An 11,814-nucleotide genomic window follows, 5' to 3' on the forward strand; every position below is an offset into this window, starting at 1 on the left:
AGCCCATATGCCTTAATACAAACAAGGAACAGATTTATTGAGAAAAATGGTGCTATTTTTAAACATCTTTTCTGACTAATTTGCAGCCAGTTAGTGATGTCATGTACTTTGAATGTTAGAAAATCACAATGCTCCAAACCACTAAACTCTTGCTTTGTATATTATACTATTCTGAGAAAAAAAAAAAAAAAAAAAAAGGCGCTTAGGAAACTTCTATTTTTCACATGCAAAAACATGTGGCTAAAATGTTTCAGGTTATGAAACAACAGCCCATAAACTTATGAAGAACATGTACAGCATTTTCCCTTTATGGTACTGACAAAAACGTCATATTCAATATGTCGCCTATTTTCTCTCCAAGCACAGGCTTCCTAACAAAAACAGGCTTATAAGGAAAAAAAGCAAGCGTAAGACAGCGTCATCAGGCTACAGAGTTCACTGCTCAGTCATGTGCTCTCAAAAAACAGCTTTCCCTCTCTTCTGGATGACCAGCCTTAAGTCCTGCTCCTCCTCTTACTGAGTAGGAAAAGTTCGAGCTGCAGTGATTTGCTGTGCAGGATTTTACAGTTTTTCAGTCTCTTCGGTAAAAAAAATGGACATTTCAGGAGATTGTGCAACAGCTGGCTGCAGCACCCTGAAGCTAAAGCAAGTGGGCCGGTGGGTGGTCACCAGTTCTGTGGTGGCTACTGGAGTCCTCCAGTTACACCAGTTGTATCTCAGCTCTGCTGGGGTGGGGGTCTTCCTCAGCGCCGCAGACGCCCCACTGACTGCTTGGCTTCGGCAAAAAAAAGGGAAGATTTGCCTCTTGCTGTGTAGGGGTTCGAGTTGTCCTCTAGGTCTAACTCTGGGTAAGAAAACCTGGCCCCAGTATTCTCTCTTTAAATTCCCCCCACCCCAATTTAGACATTGAGTCATTTGAAACAAACAAATCTAATGCAATACTATTTGGGCCTCTGGGGATTGGATATTTTAGCAATCTTAGGAAGTGTTAGTTTGGGTCCAAGTAAACTATATCAGAAATACTAGGAAGATTCCCTTGTCAGCAGACAGTGATAAACTTTGGAGAGCCATTAACAGTGCTCCCATGAAGTAATAAGTATTTAAAATCAGTGTGTAACAACTGTATTCCCACAGTATCTCTACATCACAACTTTACATCTGTGCTTTCTTCTCTTTTGGAAAAAAAAAAAAAGTTAAAAATGAAACCTTATGCTAATAAAAGTGTGTAACCCACCTCCTGACTTTAGATATGTAGAACCCAATTCTTCTTTCATTTATATCACTTCTATTTTGGTAAAGCTCCTACACATTTGAGTTGAGCTGATTCCAATTTCCTTTGGTTAGTAGGGAAAAAATCAAACTACAAACTCCAGCCAAAAGATGATCCACTGCATGGTTTAGAGCAGGCTCCTAGTCAAATCTCACGGAAGAAACGGTCATATATTGTTAACATTTACACTTCTGAATAGGTCAAAAAGTAACGTGTAACCATTACTAATATGCTGGGGAGCTGCACATGTGTTTAGAATGACATTGATTTTTCTTCCATAGCATCTGGTTCTGTCCATAATTTCCAACACGATTTTTTCCCCTGGGTGAAAGCACATTTAAATCCACAAATGACAACATTAAAAGACTTGATTCAAGACTCCCAATAGCATTAAATTACAATGAAGTTGTGGCAGATTTACACTGGTGAAAGAAAGAGGGGAAAATCATGTCATACATATTCATAGGAAAGATTAATTTATGTGGTACTGACTCTTTACCCGGAGATGGGTAGTTTTCTAGCTCTATTTCAAACAATCCTGTGGCTGTTTGTTTCCTTTGCTTTCTGATGAGCAGAGAGATGGTAGTATTGCATCTGTGAGCAAAAATATAACTCGAGGGATAAAATCAATTCAGCATACACTTCTTTAAGAGAATTTTACATATTAGATGCAATGCCTACTTCAGCTGTTGTTCACTTCAAAGAAGTGCTTATAAAAAGCATTTGGAGGCAGAGGTGAGCCAGAGTTTTCAGAAGAAATGTGTTTGGTTTGGGGTTTTGCTCTTTATTCATGAAGCAAACTTGAAGGGGCGGACACACACTTGTTTTGACCTGGATATCGTTTGTGATTCCTGTTGGCATCTCTGTTATCTTGACCTATCTAAACGGAAAAAGACTTCCTTCCCTTCTGTGCCCCGCTTTCCCCCCACCCTTTGGTCTTGGAGTTCAAGGTCAAAGTTTATGCTTGAGTCAAAGCAGAGAATTAGACTACCAAATCCTGTGTCCTAGGCCGGCAATATAGGATGTATACAGGTCTTTTTCTCTGATCTCTTCCTAAGAACACATTTTAAATGAGAAACCTCTGGAAGATGCAAAAGCCACTTGACTGAGCAGCTGTAGCATACGAAGAGCTGAAACCCACACAGGCTTTATCCTGTAAAGTGCCGAGAGCTTTGACCCAGGCTCAGAAAAGCACTAATCACGTAACTAACTGTACAAGCACTATTAAGGCACTCTGAACTTAATAGCTTGGAGTTAATTGCCAGCTTGTCAATTTTGGAGATAATTTTGTGGTAAGAGCTTTGCTGGCTCGTGACTAGATTGCTGAACACCTTTCAGGACTGAGTCTCAGAAGCATATGAAATGGACTGAAACAACTTAACATTCTTCGAAAGATGAGACATGTAAACGACAACCTTGACAAAACACACAAAAATGTACTACGTTGCATGTATCCTAATTTTTTTTTTTTTAAAAGAGGTGATACTAATATCATTTGTACACACAACTTTGTTCTATCACATGACATGGTTCTTAGCCTTGCCCCAACCCTTCCAGTCTTATCAAATAAACCAATCTTGCTTTCGATTTGAATTTTGTTTAAAAACCCCCACAATTCTGAAAAGCAATGATGTACTAGGCATGAAATAGGTCAAAAGAGAGATTAAGTAAAATTCTTAAAAATCACCCCATGTCTTCCACTTTCATTCCCCTGAAGCCAAGTGTTACTCTTCAATTTGACTTCTCATCATTTCTTCTCTGATGTGTCAAAATACAACTGGAACTGGAGAGAAAACTGCTGTAAAGAAAAAAAAGAATCAGAGAATAATATCCTTTAAAATATGAGCTAACACAGTAACTTGTCTAGTACCTGTCACTCTGCCTTGACTTTTAGAGGATATTTTTTTATGTTCATGCTTCTTGGAACATTTATTTTTGTAGTGGGGGGAAAACGGTTCCTAAAAATACTGCTGTTAATCAGATGTTTAATTTATCTCTCACGAAACGAAACCAAGGAGTCATCAAAATAGAGCATCTAGTCACTGCCTTCTCTTTCCAGCCACGAGATGGCAAACTAGCTTTTAACATGCAATAAAAATCACAGCACCTCTGGTTTTTAAGGAGCTTGGCAAGACACATGCACAAATTCTAACTGGATATTCTTTGCAATATTCTCTTTGCAGCAGTGGTTTTAGAGAGCACAGGGCAGTCGATCCATAGGCTGAGAATGCCTGCTGTATCGGAGAGGGAAAATGAAACAGAGCTAAAAGATCTAAGTACATTGCTAGAGTGAACATTTTGGGGGGTTCAACAAGCTCTCTGAAAACGTGGGTTTGGTTTTATTCTTTTGTCCCTGCACCGTCAGAAAACAAAGGCCCAATCTCCTGTTGTGATTGCCCAAGCGCTACTTCGAGGTCTCCTCTGCTTCTTGCCCCGTGATTCCTAAGGCTTACCAAATTATAATCACATTTTTACACCTTGTACCTCCACATTTCCCCGTGTTTCACTATCATTTCTTTAACCATATTCAGTTCTTCCTAAGGATGATGTGCAACAAACCGCTCATTACACCGGGACAAATCACTGGTCCCTGAAGGCTTACACTGATTTAACGATGTAAAAATTGACTCAGTGCCACTGCAATTAGTGAACATGTAAAAACTCAACAGGGGCAAACTGCTCACAGTAATGTGAACAGCATATTATACAAAACCAAGCTGTATTTCAAATCTCTTTTATAGAAGTAATTGAATTTAGAGATCCAATTTTATGAAGAAAACACATTTAAGTATGAACATTTGCCTTATTATATAACTGAAATTAAGATTGCTGCTGCTGCACTTATGTCAGCAGATTTTTGGCCTCTTTCCTCTCTAATCCCATGCCAGGAGTTAAGAACAGACTGCAAGCTTTTAAAAAACAAGCATGTTTTGCGAGCTGTTTGCAATTGAGGGGTTGGCGGGGGGGGAGGGAATACAAAATGAGAGGCAACCCTGTGTTTGAACCTGCAGCTGACTGCTTGGACCTGTCTTTGATCAGCCCCAGCAGTTCAAAGGCAAGAAGAAATCTGTTAAAAACCCATTTTCTGCTGCCACCAGGTGGCACCGAGATGTCCCCTGTCCCCATCACCAGGCAATGGGCCTCACCCCAACCCAAACCAGAAAGTTCACCTTCACAATTTCCTCTCTAGGACTTATGAATTTAATTGGGGGGGAAATCACTGCAATGGGAGATGAAGACACCACCCTAAAACAACTCCAGGTTGCCTGAGCTGTGAGCTCACCAAGGGACGTCCGTAGGATGGTGAGCTGCTGCGTAATGAAACTATTAGCAAACATATAAAACAAAGGAGTTCTGTTAAAGGACATAAAAACAAGGAAGGCATGTCACAGGAAAATTAACCCTGTATTCTAGGGGCTTCTTGTGAAAGAAAAAATACTCTTAGTTCGAATTCAGGATTTACTGCCTTTCAACTTTGATGAAGCAGTCCTTTCCTTTCTAATTGATGTTGAAAACAAATGGGATTCCACAGGCAGCATCCTGGTTTTGCAACTTCCCTAATTTTTTTCTACTCACTGAACCACAGGAGAATCCACGGGGAAGAGTTATGAACCTTGATCACGCCTTCGGCTGACCCGAAGCGCGTGTAACTTCACAGTTACAACAAGGAATTTGTTCCAGTAAGTCAGAGCTGTGTTTGGTGGAGAGAGCCTCCTTTCTGAGGGGTGAAGCTGCTGGTTTGGACAGATTCCCTCCTGGCTACCGCGTGTCCTTCCCTCCCCAACTTGTCCCCCCCCATAGGTACACCTTACGAGGGAACACTTGACTTAGGAGTTGCAATTTAAGATAAGGTGAGAACTGCTATATTCTAAGGACACACAGGGACAAACTTCCAGAATCTGAAAATATCACGATACCCAAATATTGCCCCTGCGCTTATAAAGACCTCCAGGTGTAAACATTCAGGAGTTTAAACTTACGTATCCTCATCCCGGACGTCTGTTCTTGTCACATGTTCTGCCTTCCAATCATGGTAGTTCCTCATGAATTCCGGGTCTTCAGTAACTAAAATGGCATAATTATCAATAATTACATTTAGAGAGAATTACACACCAACCATTAAATTCTCCAAAACTAGTGACTACACAAGTTCTGCTGATATTTGCAGTGCTCATAATAAAATCCCTTTTTTATTATACTTTGTTATACGTATTTTATTTTCTTGTAAGTCACTATGAATTTTCCTCTACGTTTCAATGAGGCTGGTTCAGGACCTAACCAATTTACACCTGAGTACTGTTATTAAATATGGGCCCCCATGCTGTACCGCCGATCCCACATCCATGGTGGCAAATTCACAGGAACTCTATCAAAATCACCTTGTCGCTTTCTAGAAATCGCCCTAATGCTTTCTAGCCTAATTTAGGATCGAATTTGTCCACTTACACATAAAGGGGGTGGCAAAACAGCACATGTGCAGTTGAAGCACAGTCTCCTCTGCACGTGATGGGATTGTTTGGGTTGCAAAAATTATTCCACAGGTCCAGAGACTTGAGCTTGCTCTGTGTTGCCCAGAACCTGCCTTAGCTCAGGCACCACTCCATGAAAATTAATCTTTTCTACTTCTAAAGACACCAGAGAAGAGAGGAAGGGCAGCCACCTTCATCTGAAATTATGACGTCCCTCATTCAGCTCTGCAGAATCTGTGCTTCCAACAGAGTTCGGGCTCTCTCCATCGGTCTTACACAAATAGACTTCTCCAAAGACAGAGCATGGACACTGAGCAAGTGTGTGCAGGGAAAGGAAAGGCATGAATTATCTGGTCCCTCTGGCCCCCGCTGTAATGGCACTTGGATATGCTGCTTCTCAACCCCAGTTGGATCTGTCGACAAGTTTTCCTGGAACAAAACACACTGGGGACTTCAGCACCAGCGGCGGCTTTATTAGGAGCTACCTGGGTCCAGCAGCAGCAGTGCTACTTATGGTTTTTGCTTTAGTTGTGCTGCTTGGCTTCCTCACCCCCAGTCTCCTGAATCGCAGAGAACTGGTGAGCTTTGTCCTCACGGTGGAATCCAGAAGTAGCGTTGAGTTGCTTGGCAGGAGGGAAACAGAGAATGGGGACTGCCTGCTATTTGTTTTCCATACAGTACAACAAATAATAAGAAAACCCTCATGCTACAAACCCAGATTAGTAATGAGCCTGTATAAAACCCTTGTAAGACGCTAGCAATTACTCAGTTTGGTTAGTAATTTAGGTACAGCAAAACCCAGCAGTAGAGTGTTGGCCTTCACAAAGGCCATAGCTGACATGCATCTCTTGATGCTTTAATATTTGTAATTAATGACTTCTTGACATGACGGTGCCCAACTCCAATTCAGACTTCCGAGACCGTCCCCAGCCAACAAGGTCGTTCTCTGACGGGCAGGACTTCAGGGATCAGCCCTTGTGCTGGGTGGGCACAACGCCAGCGACCTGCCTGGCTCCAAATCAGGTCCTGCAGGCTGGGTCTCCAGCAGGTCTAAACCCACACGGCTCTCCTGGGATACGTGAGCTCACACCAACACATCACCTCAACTGCAAGTTTTGGACACCTGGCTAAAGCGGCCTGACTACAGACACTGTCCTAATTACAGTAGGATAAATCTGGCACAAGGACAGCATCAAGTCCGTTATGTTCAATTTTGCTAAACCAGGTGTGTCACCTTACATGAATCTTTAAGATGCTCTCTTGCTTTTGATGTAGCTATTCTCGACCATGTCCTGTGGTAATCTTCAAGCAAAATGCTTCTAATCCCTCTGAAAACATAAATACAGAACAAGGGAGGAGTTTCTGGCAATTACAGGAGTTGTTCGTTAACACAGGCACTCGTATAACTTTCACAAAGGGACATAATCAGTTAAGTGGATTTAAAACCCTTACAGTATTAATAGTTGACAAATGGCAGAAAGAAATAGGTGCACAAAGCTCCAGCAAACCCAAGAGGAATGACTTCCACAAGAAATTCGTATGTCTGCTCATTACGGCTGTTAAAAGCAAAAGCAAAGATTACTTTAATATTCTGTCCTTCCCTTCAACTCCAAGGAAATAAAATATTGTTTAAAATCGTTTATAAAGCCAATCTAAAGCCAAGGGAAGAAATATTTCTGCCATTAGGTAGAGTTTTGTAAAATCCATTTGGTATTTTTCACATGAGTTTTTCACGTTAGTTTCGAAGTCACTATGCAAACATTGAAAATAAATGAAAAGTGCCTATTTAACTACGATTCCTTTACGGTTCATCGCATTGCTGCGTGGGCTATTGATGCGGTAGGCCTTGTTCCTGCCTCAGATACACTCTATACCTACGTTACCTTTTCCTAAACCAAGTGAGAGAAACCGCAACCTAGGTAAGGTAAGGCGATTTTCAGTTTCATGACAGCTTAAAAGAGCCCAAGCTGGTGCTGCCATGACCCCACCGTCTCTTGCGCTTTTGTCCACACATTCCTATCCCTCCCCAGGGTTCATCTGATCCTGCTGTGAACTGAGAGGGAAGCCATCAGAAAACCAATAAAACAAAATAAAGTTAAAAAAAAAAAGAAAAAGGATCCTTTTCTCCTAGTTTGGCTTCCTGAGCCGGGACACCGCAGGGTCAGGCAGGCACCAGCGCTGGGGTTAGGGAGGGGGCAGGACCGCAGCTGCTTTAGGGAGGTTTAAACTCCCATGGACCATCATCTTTAATCAGAAAGTCTCCGGCAGCACGCTCCCGTTCCCCCTCAGGGCCGGTTCTGGCATCCGTGGGATCTTTCTGGGTCTGGTTGAAGACCGCGGCTCTGCGGCCCCATCGCCATGGAACGAAGAGCTGTCGAGAGTGCTGGACGCCAGCACCGACCGCTTTCCTAAATCCTACCTTAGGACACTTCTTCCGAAACAACTCGGAATACTGAACGTTTCTTTAGCAAGATGTTTTTATGGGATGGAGGGAAATTAAAAATTGCATCCCCTTTACTGGCCCCCACCAGAAACCTGGCAAAGCTGCACGAGACTCTTGTCTACTCGCGGCTAGCCAGCATTCTCTGACTTGGCGCCCTCCTAAAGCTCTGCATTATCTCATTCTTATTACTCCTGCTTCTATAAAAATAATTGATTTGGGGGGGGGGGCAGATTAAATTGTAAACAAAACAGATTGGGCCAATGCAATTTTATACATAACAAAACATTGAATCACCCCCTGTCTGAATGATGAAATCCCCTGTGATCCCACTACTGTCCAATATCTTTCAGGAAGTAACAACGAAAGTGAGAGGAAGACACCAGTTATGAAAAAACATGGGCTCTTGGGCTCAGTGATTAACATTATTTTTGTCTCTTAGATATCCTTCCATCCCCCTTTGCCGTTGTAGTCCTGTAAAATGTCAAAAGCTGCTTGCCAGAGGTCTTTTGCCTTTAGCAATATTTAAAGCTGTGTCCATAAGAGGAAACAAGTCCATTACAGATCTCAATTTCCTTCCATTCCACGCTTGGAATTTGCGATGAAACCGGTGGAAGTTGTACCTGAGCTTCGAAGGCACAACTAGATCAACAATACTTTGAAGACAAACTGAAGATATTTGTTCGGGGTTTGCAGTCAATCTGATTCCGTACCTGAGCAAAAAGTCTACAATGAAATCCTGTTTCCACAAGTGTGAATTAGAGTTTAACTTCAGCAGGGCCAAGATTTTATCCTTAACGTCCCAGACGCATCCCCATTGCTAGGGTCTGGAAATAGAATGAGTTAGGAATCCACTGCACTAGTATTACTGAGGCTGAGAACTTCTTGTCCTTAAGAAAACTGTCAGCAGGCCAAGTACTGCCAAATTCTGGAGGGAAGCAAAGGCAACTGAACTGAGAAAAAGAATCTGGCTCCATCTGCTAGTTTGAAAGTTAGCTTCAGAAATATTTCAACAGTGATGCCATGTACAACCCTCGCAGTACAAAAAGACATACATCATAAAAATGATCCAGGTTGTTGGTTTTTTTCTCAGAGTGAATTCACCGATTTCCCTGTGCTATTTATTAATATAATAAATGACCTTAAAATATGTATTGCCTGAAATAAATGTCATTGATTAGGTCGAATAAAAATATCACTTGGCCCAACAATGACAAATTTCCTGGCTGTGCTCCTGTAGGCCAAGAACTTGTTTCATTTAGGAACAAGAGTTGCTGGCAGTAGCTGGGAAGGAAACTGCTTGCCAAATGTCTCCATAGGAAATTAAATAATTGAGAATATTCACCAACAGGAAAAAGAAAATAATTGCTTTCTTTAGTACACAGAAAAGTCGAGAGAAGACCCTTTGGCGGGCTGGTAAAGCTTCAGAGAAGGACCACGGTCCTTCTCAATCTCGGGAAGTTCTACAACAGAGAACAGGGTCTTTTAAAACATTTCTCCCCTAGAGCCTACTGGTATAAACTGAGTGTAAACTGAGTGGGAGCTGTGCTGGCTTTGTAGCAGAGGAGGAACTTACCCTCCTGCCCTACCTTTAATAGTCACACCAGCAGGAATGCTGTACATCCATTTGCACAGAGGCTGGGCTTGATTCTTGTATCTCACCCCAGCAGTATATTAAAAGACTATGGGAGATGAAGGAACCTGGAGAGGCAGCTGACCCTTGATTCTGATGCCCTTCCGATAGCACAGCTTTCCTGCCTTCGGGCTAACGGGAACTTCGTTATGATCACCAGAGTCTGGACACTTTGTGCCACCGTAGGAAAAAAAAAAAATTTACAGGATCCATACCTGCACCCTCCCTCTCCCTCTTGGCACTCACCAAGCAAACTGAGAGAAGTTCTGCCACTTGGTTTACCCTCCAGGCAATCCATGCTGGCAGCTGATCACCGTAAAACAGAAGCACCCGGGCTTAATCAGCCCACATGCATCATTTAAAAAACCTGGGGAAGAGCTTGCCCCACTGCCTTGGGAACCGGCACGCCGCTGCTGGGAATCACTAAGGAACAGGATTCCTGGCTAAGGACTTATTTAAGGGCTGGCTGGGAAGGAATGGCAGAAATGGGCTTCTCTGGATGTGGAGGACTTTTAGGGACCTTCTTTTGGGAAAGAAGGTTTTTTTTTTCCTTCATTCCAGAAATATCTGAGCAGGGGAGGAGAAAGAGGCTTGAATGAGGGTTTCTGGCTGCTCTCGTTGCATGGTTTGAATGGACAGAGTTTTGTTTTCTGTTTGTTTCCTTGAAATAAAGCCAATATTTGTGGAGCAGCTGTGCTGTGCTTAGACTGGAGGGTAGAGAAACCAGCTGGTGTGTCAGAGAGAAAATATTAGCACTTCACGTCTCCCTGTTTTCTCTCGGCTGTGTTCACCAGGACGCATGAATTGCACTGGGTCTCATTCACCACTACCCCATTTGAAAGATCAGGCCGCATATTTGTTTTCCAAGCTCTACCTCTTGTTCATTAAAATTAAATCAACATTCAAATTTACTTGTTAAGCAGGTTTTAGAATTGTTTAAAAAGTTTTTAAAATTCCTCACATTTATTTACGAATAATAAAAAAAGAGACAGTGTTACCTTCTGGGTGCAGACTATTTCTAACATACCGCAAAACCATTTGCCTGTATAAAGATATATTGGTTTTCACCATTTCTGCTGCGTCCATGTTGACTGCATTTTCTGTTACTGGTTTTGAAAGCATCACCTAAGGAATATGACCATACATGAGTCTGTAAAGCATAAGCTATCAAAACCCTGATTGCATACTTAGTTAATAAAACGACACAACTCTATTCCATTAAACTGGTTGTTTTGTGGCCAAAATTATCACAGTAGCCTTTTAATTTGGGTATATTGGGAAAAAAAGGACACCATTTTCTTGCTCCTTTCAATTTTGCCCTTCATTCTTTTATAAATCCCAGCAGACAGCTGTAAATGATACATGACTTTGCCATTTGTTTTACTCATAATCAATATGAAGTTGTCTGGAAAAATCATGCATACACCTGGGGGACATATTCGGTTATGAGAGGAGAGTATCATTTGAAGTGATGGCAGGCAGTGAGGCTGGAAATGAAGACATAAAGAAGGGCAAAGAGTGCTCCACAAAAAAATCTGGATTAATTTGTCTTTTTAAGAAAAAACAAAACCAAAAACCAACAAAAAAGAGAGCGGGCAGTAAATGTGAAACACAGAGGCCCATGTCACAAAATAAAACAACACTTTAAGTTACCACTGATCGTAAGACTCATCCCAACACTCTTGATCAAGATTGACAATATGATAGTTCAGAAAACTTAGAAGTAAAATTATCAGCTTCTTTAAAGCATTTTTCTGAAGTGCAGAGACCTGGGTGGGTACATGCCTCTTGAGCAGTTGACTTACACAAGATAAAAGAGTGTAAATCCTAAAGATCAAAGGAACCAGTTAGCCTGGTCTATCTAAAAATTAGCATTGGTAACAACTCCAATGATAGTCATTCATTTCATCGTCTGTTTTCATCGGAGTTAAGGAGCTGCCAAAAGAGCCACTGGTGAAGAAGTGCAGAAGTGAAAAGAAACGATTCCTGTTTGCAAAGAGGA

This window comes from Haliaeetus leucocephalus, unplaced genomic scaffold (assembly GCF_000737465.1).
Source record: "Haliaeetus leucocephalus isolate CR32 unplaced genomic scaffold, Haliaeetus_leucocephalus-4.0 Scaffold848, whole genome shotgun sequence".
NCBI lineage: Eukaryota > Metazoa > Chordata > Aves > Accipitriformes > Accipitridae > Haliaeetus > Haliaeetus leucocephalus.